General features: G+C 41.9%; 2 long non-coding RNA genes across 2 annotated transcripts; one reads left to right on the forward strand and one right to left on the reverse strand.

Moving 5' to 3' along the window:
- Positions 1 to 4,247: 4,247 nt before the first annotated feature.
- Positions 4,248 to 6,410, reverse strand: LOC140587637 (uncharacterized). The gene is made up of 3 exons (XR_011989306.1): positions 6,022 to 6,410; positions 5,868 to 5,935; positions 4,248 to 4,893 (listed from the first exon to the last, which is right to left on the reverse strand). It is a non-coding gene; the product is annotated as an uncharacterized lncRNA (long non-coding RNA).
- Positions 6,411 to 8,455: 2,045 nt separating this feature from the next.
- LOC111839975 (uncharacterized) lies at positions 8,456 to 10,322 on the forward strand. The gene is made up of 3 exons (XR_002837241.2): positions 8,456 to 8,588; positions 9,899 to 10,003; positions 10,117 to 10,322. It is a non-coding gene; the product is annotated as an uncharacterized lncRNA (long non-coding RNA).
- Positions 10,323 to 10,902: the final 580 nt, after the last annotated feature.

Genomic DNA, 10,902 nt, shown 5'->3' on the forward strand with positions numbered 1-10,902 from the left:
TAAAATAAAGATGAATGTAAAGACAAAACAAATATATAAGAAATAATTTATTTGCCATGAATTAAGTTTATGATATTTGAAGAAAAGTGTGATCAGTCAGTCAGTGAAAGTGTGTTTCCTACCCATAGGCTCAATAAATAGGCTACTTAATAAAAAGCTGTTCTCTTCAGCCAAATGCATAAGTGTTCAATTTTCATTCCAGTGAAGTCTTGTGTGATTAGGCTGTTTTTTTTGGGGGGGGGGCATGGGCACTGTTTGTGCATAGGGCCCAGAATTTGGTGCTACGCCCCTGTATATCTATGACAAGAGCCGCCTCTATAGGCGAAAATCGCTGTAAAGCACATGCTTTTGTTTTGACACGTGATACTGTTAGTTGCAAGGAGAGCGCAAGCTGCCTGGAGAGAGCGCGGTGCACGGACAACGCTGACACTTCAAATGCACGTTTAAAACACAGACAGCGAAAAGGTATATATACAGTACACTACAGTACATGTTTTCATCTCAATATAAAGTAATTCATTTGTTGATTAGATTCTGCATTGGAGAAAGAACAGCAGTATGTTTGTCGACAAGGCTGAGAGGACGCTAACATTAGCAGTACATCAAGCGGTTAAAATAATGTGGCAAAAATACACGCAAGTCCGACCCAAATGTTTAATGTCATGATTGTTACCATCAGGAATGCATTCGATTTCAGTTCTTTTTATCTTCAGGCACAGGGTGCGATTTGCCGGGGGGATGGGGGGATCCGACTGGAGCGCTTCGAAACAGTGAATCTTTTTGCGACACAGTGTTTTACTGATTCGGAGTTTCAAAAAGCTCTGTTGATACTTTGCTCACCTTCTCTATATAATATATTTGTTGTTTGAAATGAAATCATTACTATTATAGGCCTAACTTACGATGTTTTTATTAAATTTGTTATCACGTAATACAGCTCCCTTCGTATTAAAACCATTTCATGACGTGACACTCATTATCTGGTTCTTGCCTAAAAAGACGGGTATATAATGAGCGTTGTTAACAGATTACACAAACAGTTTGGTCAACCTCTGCCTATGGAGAGAGAAAAAAGTTTTCAAAATAGAAGCAAATATAGTGGGAGACTACACATATAATTTATATAATTAATATTATATATAATTGTAATATTATATAATTATTATTATAATTCATTTTGTATGTAACTTTTTTTTTATTTATTTGGAGTGTTACTTTTTCTTTCAGTTTGAAAGCATGTCTTTAATTTACCTCAATATTTATTAATATATTCATATTTATTTCATATAGCACATTTTCATGATTCAGTACTGTTTTTTTGTTTGGTTTTTGTAATAAAGTTTAGTACTATTTTACATGTAGTGTTGTGTTTTATTTTAGTTTTTTTTTTTTTTAATCCAGTATCCATTTTAAAATCTATCGGTTAATTAATCGGTTATCGGCAAGTACGGACCAACCTAGCTATCGGTATCGGTAAAATTCAATATCGGTCGACCTCTAGCTGATACTCCTCTGCATTGAAAGGAGCCGAGGTAGTGTGGGCATCTGGCTAGGATGCCTCCTGGAGGCCTACCTGAGGAGGTGCTTCAGGCATGTCCACCCAGGAGGAGGCCCCTGGGGCCGATGCAGAACACTCTAGAGATATTGTATCTCCCACCTGGGCTGGATGCATCAGTGTATCCATCTGGAGGAACTGGAAGAGGTGACGGGGGAGACAACTCATAGGGGACAGTGGGTACCCACTGAAGTCGTGGCTTCTCACGCCGCTAGCAAACCCACAGAATGAACAGGAGCGGCGTTATAATGACGCCCCCCATTCTCGGGCTCGGCCGGTGGCAGAGAGCACTGTAGGGCAACTTAAATGCTGCTGGCGCTGCCAGGACCAGACCGCTGGGGTGCCGCTATGCAGTCCGCAGAAAGTGTGCCGCATTGTACACGCATGTAGCGTGTTGCATAATCTGGCTGAAGAGCTTAGACAAGGTGAACCTGACCCTGAGCCACCAAATTTTCTGCCAAATGGAACAGTGTTGCAACTTCAATATCACACAGCGTGCATTTAGATGTTTTAATTTCCTGGCAGCTATCTTTTTACACAGAGCCACTATACACTCACCTAAAGGATTATTAGGAACACCATACTAATACGGTGTTTGACCCCCTTTCGTCTTCAGAACTGCCTTAATTCTACGTCGCATTGATTCAACAAGATGCTGAAAGCATTCTTTAGAAATGTTGGCCCATATTGATAGGATAGCATCTTGCAGTTGATGGAGATTTGTGGGATGCACATCCAGGGCACGAAGCTCCCGTTCCACCACATCCCAAAGATGCTCTATTGGGTTGAGATCTGGTGACTGTGGGGGCCATTTTAGTACAGTGAACTCATTGTCATGTTCAAGAAACCAATTTGAAATGATTCGAGCTTTGTGACATGGTGCATTATCCTGCTGGAAGTAGCCATCAGAGGATGGGTACATGGTGGTCATAAAGAGATGGACATGGTCAGAAACAATGCTCAGGTAGGCCGTGGCATTTAAACGATGCCCAATTGGCACTAAGCGGCCTAAAGTGTGCCAAGAAAACATCCCCCACACCATTACACCACCACCACCACCAGCCTGCACAGTGGTAACAAGGCATGATGGATCCATGTTCTCATTCTGTTTACGCCAAATTCTGACTCTACCATTTGAATGTCTCAACAGAAATCGAGACTCATCAGACCAGGCAACATTTTTCCAGTCTTCAACTGTCCAATTTTGGAGTTGCTCTTCTATCAGCTTGAATCAGTTGGCCCATTCTCCTCTGACCTCTAGCATCAACAATGCATTTTCGCCCACAGGACTGCCGCATACTGGATGTTTTTCCCTTTGCACACCATTCTTTGTAAACCCTAGAAATGGTTGTGCGTGAAAATCCCAGTAACTGAGCAGATTGTGAAATACTCAGACCGGCCCGTCTGGCACCAACAACCATGCCACGCTCAAAATTGCTTAAATCACCTTTCTTTCCCATTCTGACATTCAGTTTGGAGTTCAGGAGATTGTCTTGACCAGGACCACATCCCTAAATGCATTGAAGCAACTGCCATGTGATTGGTTGATTAGATAATTGTATTAATGAGAAATTGAACAGGTGTTCCTAATAATCCTTTAGGTGAGTGTAGTTTTATTCACTGCTCACAGTTTGTATCAGGAGTTGGTTATTGTTAAATAAGTAATGTGCATGCAGGTAATATTTGTATAGCTTTATCTACACCCTACTGGCAGTGATGCCATTGCAGTCAGGTCTCGCAAACTACGAAGAATAGAAGTTGTCCGACTTGGCTGCAGTCAGTTTATACTGCAGCCGCAACCAGATCGCACTCCACGTCTCGTCAGCTGCAGACAGACCTAAGCCCAAGTCCAACGCACCCATTGCTTCTTTAAGGGAGGATGGGCAAAATTACAACGTCGTCGGTGATTGGCTGTTGTGCTGGCGTTCAGTAAACCTCTGCTCGATAGGCCATCGAGTTGTCTGTCTCAGCGCATTCTCTAAAATGGAGCAAACTTGGTTGATTGAGTTTTGTAGTCTGTGTGTATTATCGTGATCGTCCTCATTTTTTATCGATAAAAAATCGAGATCATTTTATCGCCCAGCACTAGTTTGGAAGTATTTGGGAAGTCAAATACCTAAAAGTACTCAGTTAGCAAGATTCTAGTAGCTTCTAAAATTTGTTTAAATGCATCTGAAATAAAAAGAAGAGGCTGGTAACAGGTTGTTCACAATATGCAGATAAGAAAGACTTAGGCCCAATCCCAATTCTATTTTCTACCCCTTTGCCTACCCCTCACCCCTTCCCCTTGCCCCTTGAAATGAAGTGGAAAGGGGTAGGGTTAAAAAAATTCCCCTAAGAAATGGGACACCACTACTACACTGTTATACGTCATCATCCATTGTCACTACCTCCTAACGTTACGTCAGAGGACAGGCGCCGATGTTTATCACAAATTCCAAGATGTCGCCGTCAGCATCGTAGCATGTAAAGATTACTCACTCCCAAAGTTTTTTTGCGCCGTATTTGGACTTTAAAAACAGATGTTCGTTTTCACCTCGGAAACGTATGAGCTAGGGGTGGAGCCGAACCCGAATACGGTATTCGGAAAGGCACAAATAATGTGTTTTTACGAATACTTATTTCGAACAAATACTTTAAAAAATATTTGTATTCGGGAACAAGAAAAACTTTATATCAAAAAGCTGCGTTTCCTCTTGAGACCGCAGTGCATGCCCGGATGAGTGAGTGAGTTCAGGAATCGGGGGTAAAAGAGGTGACTGACACAGGCTGCTCCAACAGCAACAGAGAAGGCTCGGCTGAGCGAAAAAAGACTTAACTATCACTATTTTTGTTGAATAGATTTTTGTACCTTAACTGGGTTCCGGAGGCAGTTTATAACTTTCGGGAAGCGGAGTTTGATCGGGAGATTATTCCATTACGCTGCATTATTGACGTCTGCAGTCAGGTGCTCTCATGTTCGCTCTGTTTACGTACTGTAGCTCTGTTAGCTCGGTAATTTAGACAATAGGCTGTTGACAGAGTAACGTTAACGTTTGGTTAAAAAGGTTAAAACAATAGTTGTGTAGTTGTGTCGAATTGTATGCACTTGTAGGAGTTATATGGTACGTTTAAGTTACTCTGTCTACTGCATATCCATAATTATTATAATGGATATAATTAAAGAATACTTACACTATAACGTAAATTAGAAGTGCAACGCAAAAAACTGGATATTTTGAATTTTACTCGAATACAAATACAAATACTTTTCCCCCCTCAACAAATACAAATACAGATACAAATACCGGCTGCTTTGCACACCCCTAGTATGAGCCTTCGGGTTTCCTCAGCTGTCCCTATACAGAATATAATTTACAAAAATGTTGTCATGTTGCAATAAGTACGAATAGTGTAAGCACCGTTCATTTACATGTACACATATGGCCGTAAGCAAAACAAAACAACGCGTTACCACATGCAGTCAGTTACCGGGTAACGTTATATGACATAAAAATATATTTCCTAATATTGTGCAATCAGTGCTATCCGCAAGCAAACTTTAGCGATTTTTTTTCAAACGTTTCTTTACAGAACATCACCGTAAACACAAACACAAGATTGATGGTAATATACATGTAATGAAAAAATGTCATAAAAATCCTTATTAATGGCAAAAATTACTTAACATTTATGGGTCTGCTTGCTCGAGTGGGCAGCCATGTTGTAAATTTCTCTTAGCCCTTCGTTTGAAGTAAGGTCCCGAAAAATCTTCGTTTCGAGGGCTATCTAGCCCTTCCCCTTACCCCTACCCCTCCAATCAAAAGAGAATTGAGACACCCCTACCCCTACACGTGAACGCGCCAAACGGAGGGGTAGGGGAAAGTGTAGGGGTAAGGGGTAGAATTGGGATTGGGCCTTAGCAGAAGAACGATCCAGAAAAGTACAGCATTAACAAGTCCTGGGGTCTCATTTATAACCGTTGCGTACACACAAAACAGGACCTAAAAGATGCGTACGCCCAGAGTGCGAATTACCCCTCCATAATTGGGGGGTACTGCCTTCATAACACTTCTGTGACCATTATGGTCCGCTACCGCGTCAATACGAATAGTCGCCACCAGGATCAATGTTAAGAGTGCAAGATGCGCTAGGGGTGTTTACTAACATGTATGCAACACATGTGGTCATGGTCTGGACATGCGACAAAATGAGAATTAATACAGAAGATCTCATTATACTTATCTCTATCCAAAAGAATTTGGTTTTGATAACTCCCAGGAATTATCCTAGAAGAAGTATATTAGTAAAAGTAGTAAGCCTATACATTTACCAACAGCCTGGTCTGGTCCAGCAGTCTGGTGTTATTCCTGCCCTCTCAGTCCCCCCAGCTCCAACAGTCTTCAGAAATAAATATTTGCCTATTAGGCTAATATCTGTCTTGATGATACAGTAAATCTTAAAGTACAGCCTAATTTCTAACTCACCTCTTGGTCCTGCGCGCTGTCCTCATCCTGCCATCTTCCTGCTGCCTGTTCACTGTCCTCATCCTGCCATCTCCCTGCTCACTGTCTTCATCCTGCCATCTCCCTGCTCACTGTCCTCATCCTGCCATCTTCCTGCTGCCTGCTCCTGTGCCTCTCCTGCCTTCTGCTGACCGCCACTTTCCTTCATACACATTGTTTGCAAAACTGCGCCTATACTTTTAGTGTAATGTTCTGTAGCTCTTAACACTAATATTTCCTACTTACTGTTCTTTTACCACCAAAAAAAGTGTCTGATGTCTCCATCTTTCCTTTTCCTCATATTGTGTCTGTGAATAAAATTTAATCTATATTTAACAAAACAGTATCTGGGCTATCAGATGAAGCTGATATGAACCTGAAATTTAAGTACGTGAACGAGCCCACAGTCACCCCGCCCGACCCGCCCATAAAATGTCTATAAATATGAAATTGTGGAATGCAGAATCAATACCACTAAAATTCAAATAATAGGGCTTATTTTCTAGCTAACTTTTTTTTTACGTTGCCCTATAGGTTTCACTTATAGTAATGTTTTTTCAGAGCATAACGTTAGACCTTCTTATGCGTTATTAGCCTAATAACAATTACCACACAGGCTAAGTGGCGAATTAATTTCAGAAAGGCACAATTTATTCGTGATAAAATGAGAGTGGAAACACAGGCTGTTCGTCTCCTTGGAAAATGACCATGATCGACCGTACCTCACCGAATAAGCCTGGTTTAAATAGAGTACTTAGCTTATCTTGCTAGTTAACGTAACTATCGTTGACTGTACCAGCGTTAATCTGTGGAGTTGAGCTACTTTGTCGAGGTAATCTATGGTTAGAGCTATCGATTAGCACTACGGTAGATTACCTCGGCAAAGTAGCTCAACTCTACAGAACACCGGCCTCAGAAGGACAATGAATGGTAAGTAATTCAACTTATAAAGACGTCAGCTTGCATTAGTAGATGAAACACTTAAAGGAATAAATGAAGGTTGTAAAATAACACATTTTCAACAGGCTAGACTTCTGCTGGCTACTCACATTTACCAACGCACGACAAACAGTACCATGACAGACAAACACAATGAACAGGTCACTCAATGAGAATGAATGACGCAACCGACTGGCTGCTTCTAGCGCCAAGGTGGTTAAAATGATACGGTCCACATTAGGGGTGACTGAAATCGTTTTACATAAAATTTTCCTACAAGGTGAGGTTATCTTTTTTTTTTACAACAAGAGAAAAAGGTTAAGACCCCCCAAACTGCTATTTTTGTGTCTTTGGGGGGGGGGGGGGGTCTGGGTCTTGATCGGGGGGTACAGTACCCCCCGTAATTCGAACAATGCATACGCCTCTTTCTACCCAAACGTTGCGATCTATAGAAACAAACTTGACGGCAGAATTATGTGCGCATAAGTACGCCAACTCTGACCCATGCGTGCGAACATTTTGGAGAAAAAAATACGACCGCGGGTGAAGAGTGTGAGCAAAAACATGAGTGGCATCAGTACATAAATAATAATTCCTTGTGCTAGTGAGTCATACACCGTACACTTCATTTCACTTATTCAGTCACATATTTATAATAGTGAAAAAATATATAAGTAAAATATATAATCCGACTCAAATCTTAACGTAATCTACACTTTCTCTATGCGCCGCAGCAGTTTAAATGTAAATGGATAAGTGGTGGTCGTGATTATCACGGTCATTTGGACACGGTGTAAACCAATCTGTCTCATTGCTGAAAACATATAAACACCGCGATCACATTCGTGCGCAACATAACATATAATGGATGCCCTGGCATTGTTAGAAGATTATGCCAATGGCAGAATTAGAAGGGAATGGGTGTTCAGGGACCATGAAGATGACTGGCTCATAAACCGATTTAGATTACCTAGATGTGTGCTTTTGGAGCTATGTGCTGAACTGTGTCAAATGTTAGAGAGACCAACCTGACGGAACCGCGCAATCGCGGTACAAATACAGGTGCTGACCACCCTGGGGTTCCTTGCAACTGGCTGTTACCAGCGGGAATTAGCCGACTGGTATGTGTTATAATTAACAATAACATTGTGAATTTGTTCTAAAGCTTGTTTAGGAAATACAATAATAATGTAATTGTATTCAATTGTATTGTATGTCTGGGATATCACAACCATCACTAAGCGCAATAATACCTGTCGTTTTGGATGGGATTATTAAAATTACTAGTAGATACATTAAGTTCCCTTACACTGTGGGAGAACAGGCCAACATCAAAAGGCAATTTGCAGCAATGTCCGGTTTCCTAAATGTAATCGGCGCAATTGACAGCACTCACGTTGCAATAAGGGCTCCATATAAAAACGAATTTATTTACGTGAATAGAAAACATGTGCATTCTATAAACGTGCAAGTTATTTGTGACGCTGATATGGTCCTGACAAACGTGGTTGCACGACTGCCTGGTTCAACACATGACTCATTCATCCTGGAACACAGCAGTGTAGGGAGCAGACTGCTGGCTGGCGCTGCACGCGATGGCTGGCTTCTCGGTAAGGTGATAAAAACATTGTATAATTTTATAAGAATTCATTGTTCATGTATTGAATTGTTCTGTTATGAAATGCAGGTGACAGCGGAGCGCTGGCTCCTCACTAGAGTTTAGATTCTCTGCCCGAGGCCGAGCCCAGACTTGACCCGACCCGACCCGTGGGCCGGGTCGGCCCGATATTTCCTGCCACTATCTTCGGGCCGGGCCGGGCCGGGCCGGGCCGGGCTGGGCGGGGCCATGATCAAGCATTTGTGTGTGTTTTTTTTTTTTAATCATTACTTAATTAGCCTAATTGGGTGGAGAGCTATGCCATAATTATAAATGTAGCTCCCTCCCGTAAGACACGAGCACAAGAGTCCTTTGCATTTAACTGAGCCGACGGTTTATTCGAAAGACAGTGGCTTAATTCGTTATTATCACCATCACGGCAGACGTGAGAACTAAATACAGATACGGAAACACAAAATCAAGCACATTTACTTACAATATTAGCTAACAAACATTGAAATTCAAATGAAATATAAATAACAATAAAGACAGCTTAGAGAATTCATATACAGTTAACACGAACCTCAGTTAGCATTTACATGGCTAAATACAACAAACTTAACTAAAACTTAATTAACACATACCTCGTTGGCTGCTTACGGAAGGATTTAACCTTTTTCTTAACCCTTTACTTAAAGTTATCATATTTATTAAATATGCCATCCAAAGTTAATTACTTGTTCATTTTCTGTGTTTATCATTGTTCACGTTTTTTTTTCATTCGGATCTATTTGCGATCTATTCTGAATAAACAAACAATGCAGTTTACATGCTTCGTCCTTGTTGCATTTTTCATTAAGATAAATCTAAACTAATTTCTGTAGTTCAAACAACTTAGAATTGTAGTTGAGAACGTCTGTTACAACGGCTCACGTATTAAAAAATAGTCGGGTTTAAATCGGGCTCGGGCTCATAATTACAGTTAATGTGTCGGACCGGGTCGGGCTCGGACACAAGGTGCACGGGCTCGGGTAGGATCGGGTTTAATTTTTTGGGCCCGATCTAAGCTCTACTCCTCATCCCCTTTCAAACCCCCAGAGCACAGAGGAACATCGCTGTAACAGTGCTCACGCTCGTGCGCGCACCGTTGTGGAGCGTGCGATCGGACTGCTGAAATGCAGATGGCGACGTTTAGACGCATCAGGTGGCCGGTTGTTATACCACCCCCCAAAAGTGTGCCGAATTATTAGAGCCTGTACCGTATTGCACAACACTGTACAGAGGAACGGCATTCCTCTACCTCCTGGCCTACCTTTACCACAGCATGAGGAATCGGACCCACAGCCCCGTGCGCGGCATGATGGCTATCATTGGGAGCAAGACTTCGGGAAGATGTAATGCGGCGTTTGTGAAGGCAGCAGTGCAAAGGTATATTTAACAAAATCTTTTAATGCTGTTGAGAACCTAACACAGCTCTTATTTGTTTCAATTAATACAAAATTACTTCGATTGCTATAATTGTATCTCGTTGTGTCGCCAAGACAGCCTCAGTCAGAACCCGGCCACTTCCAGAGGCTGCATGCACCCAGGACTTGCTGGTGCTGAGGACAACCCAGGCGCTATTCAACCACCTCCTGCAACTCCTCACCACCTATTGCTCCCATTGTCTCTAGCTGGGGGACAACCAAACCATTACATTGTGCTTTGTCAAGTCAAACTTTTTTTCTCAGAAATGCAAATAAAAACCGCTTACCGTGTGTCGTCTTGGCCATGTCTGTGTCTCCCTCTTTCTCAGACACCACCCCACACACACACTTGTTTCCCCCAGTATTGAAGCCATCCGGGTTTCAATAGGTGTCAGCTTCGATGTGCCTTCACCACCTCCGGTAGCAGACACACTCATTTGATGCGCTGCAATTCTATTTTTTATAATCACTTTCAAATCCGACCACTTTTTGAAAATTTTGGGCACTGTCCTGTTTGCAGCACTCACTTCATTCACAGCATTCGTTACCCGTTGCCACTCACTGCCTTTCTTTTTGTCACCCCACTACTGTGACCACCAAGTACAAAATATTTTTTCTGCTTTCCACTTCACCCACAAGCACATCTATCTCGGTTTCAGAGAAGTTTCTCTTTTTACTTTTCCCCTCGGTTGCCATGATGCCATGAGTTTTTCAGGTTTATATCGGATGCTTAAATATGCATGAGGTGATTTGCATTGACCATGCATGGTTGAAGGGGGCGTGTAGAGGGCGAAAAATAAAGCGCATATTGCTTGCAGGTGTGCGTGCATACGTTTTTATACAACTGACTTTTTCTTTGTG

Source organism: Paramormyrops kingsleyae, chromosome 2 (genome assembly GCF_048594095.1).
Source record: "Paramormyrops kingsleyae isolate MSU_618 chromosome 2, PKINGS_0.4, whole genome shotgun sequence".
In the NCBI taxonomy this organism is placed as follows: domain Eukaryota; kingdom Metazoa; phylum Chordata; class Actinopteri; order Osteoglossiformes; family Mormyridae; genus Paramormyrops; species Paramormyrops kingsleyae.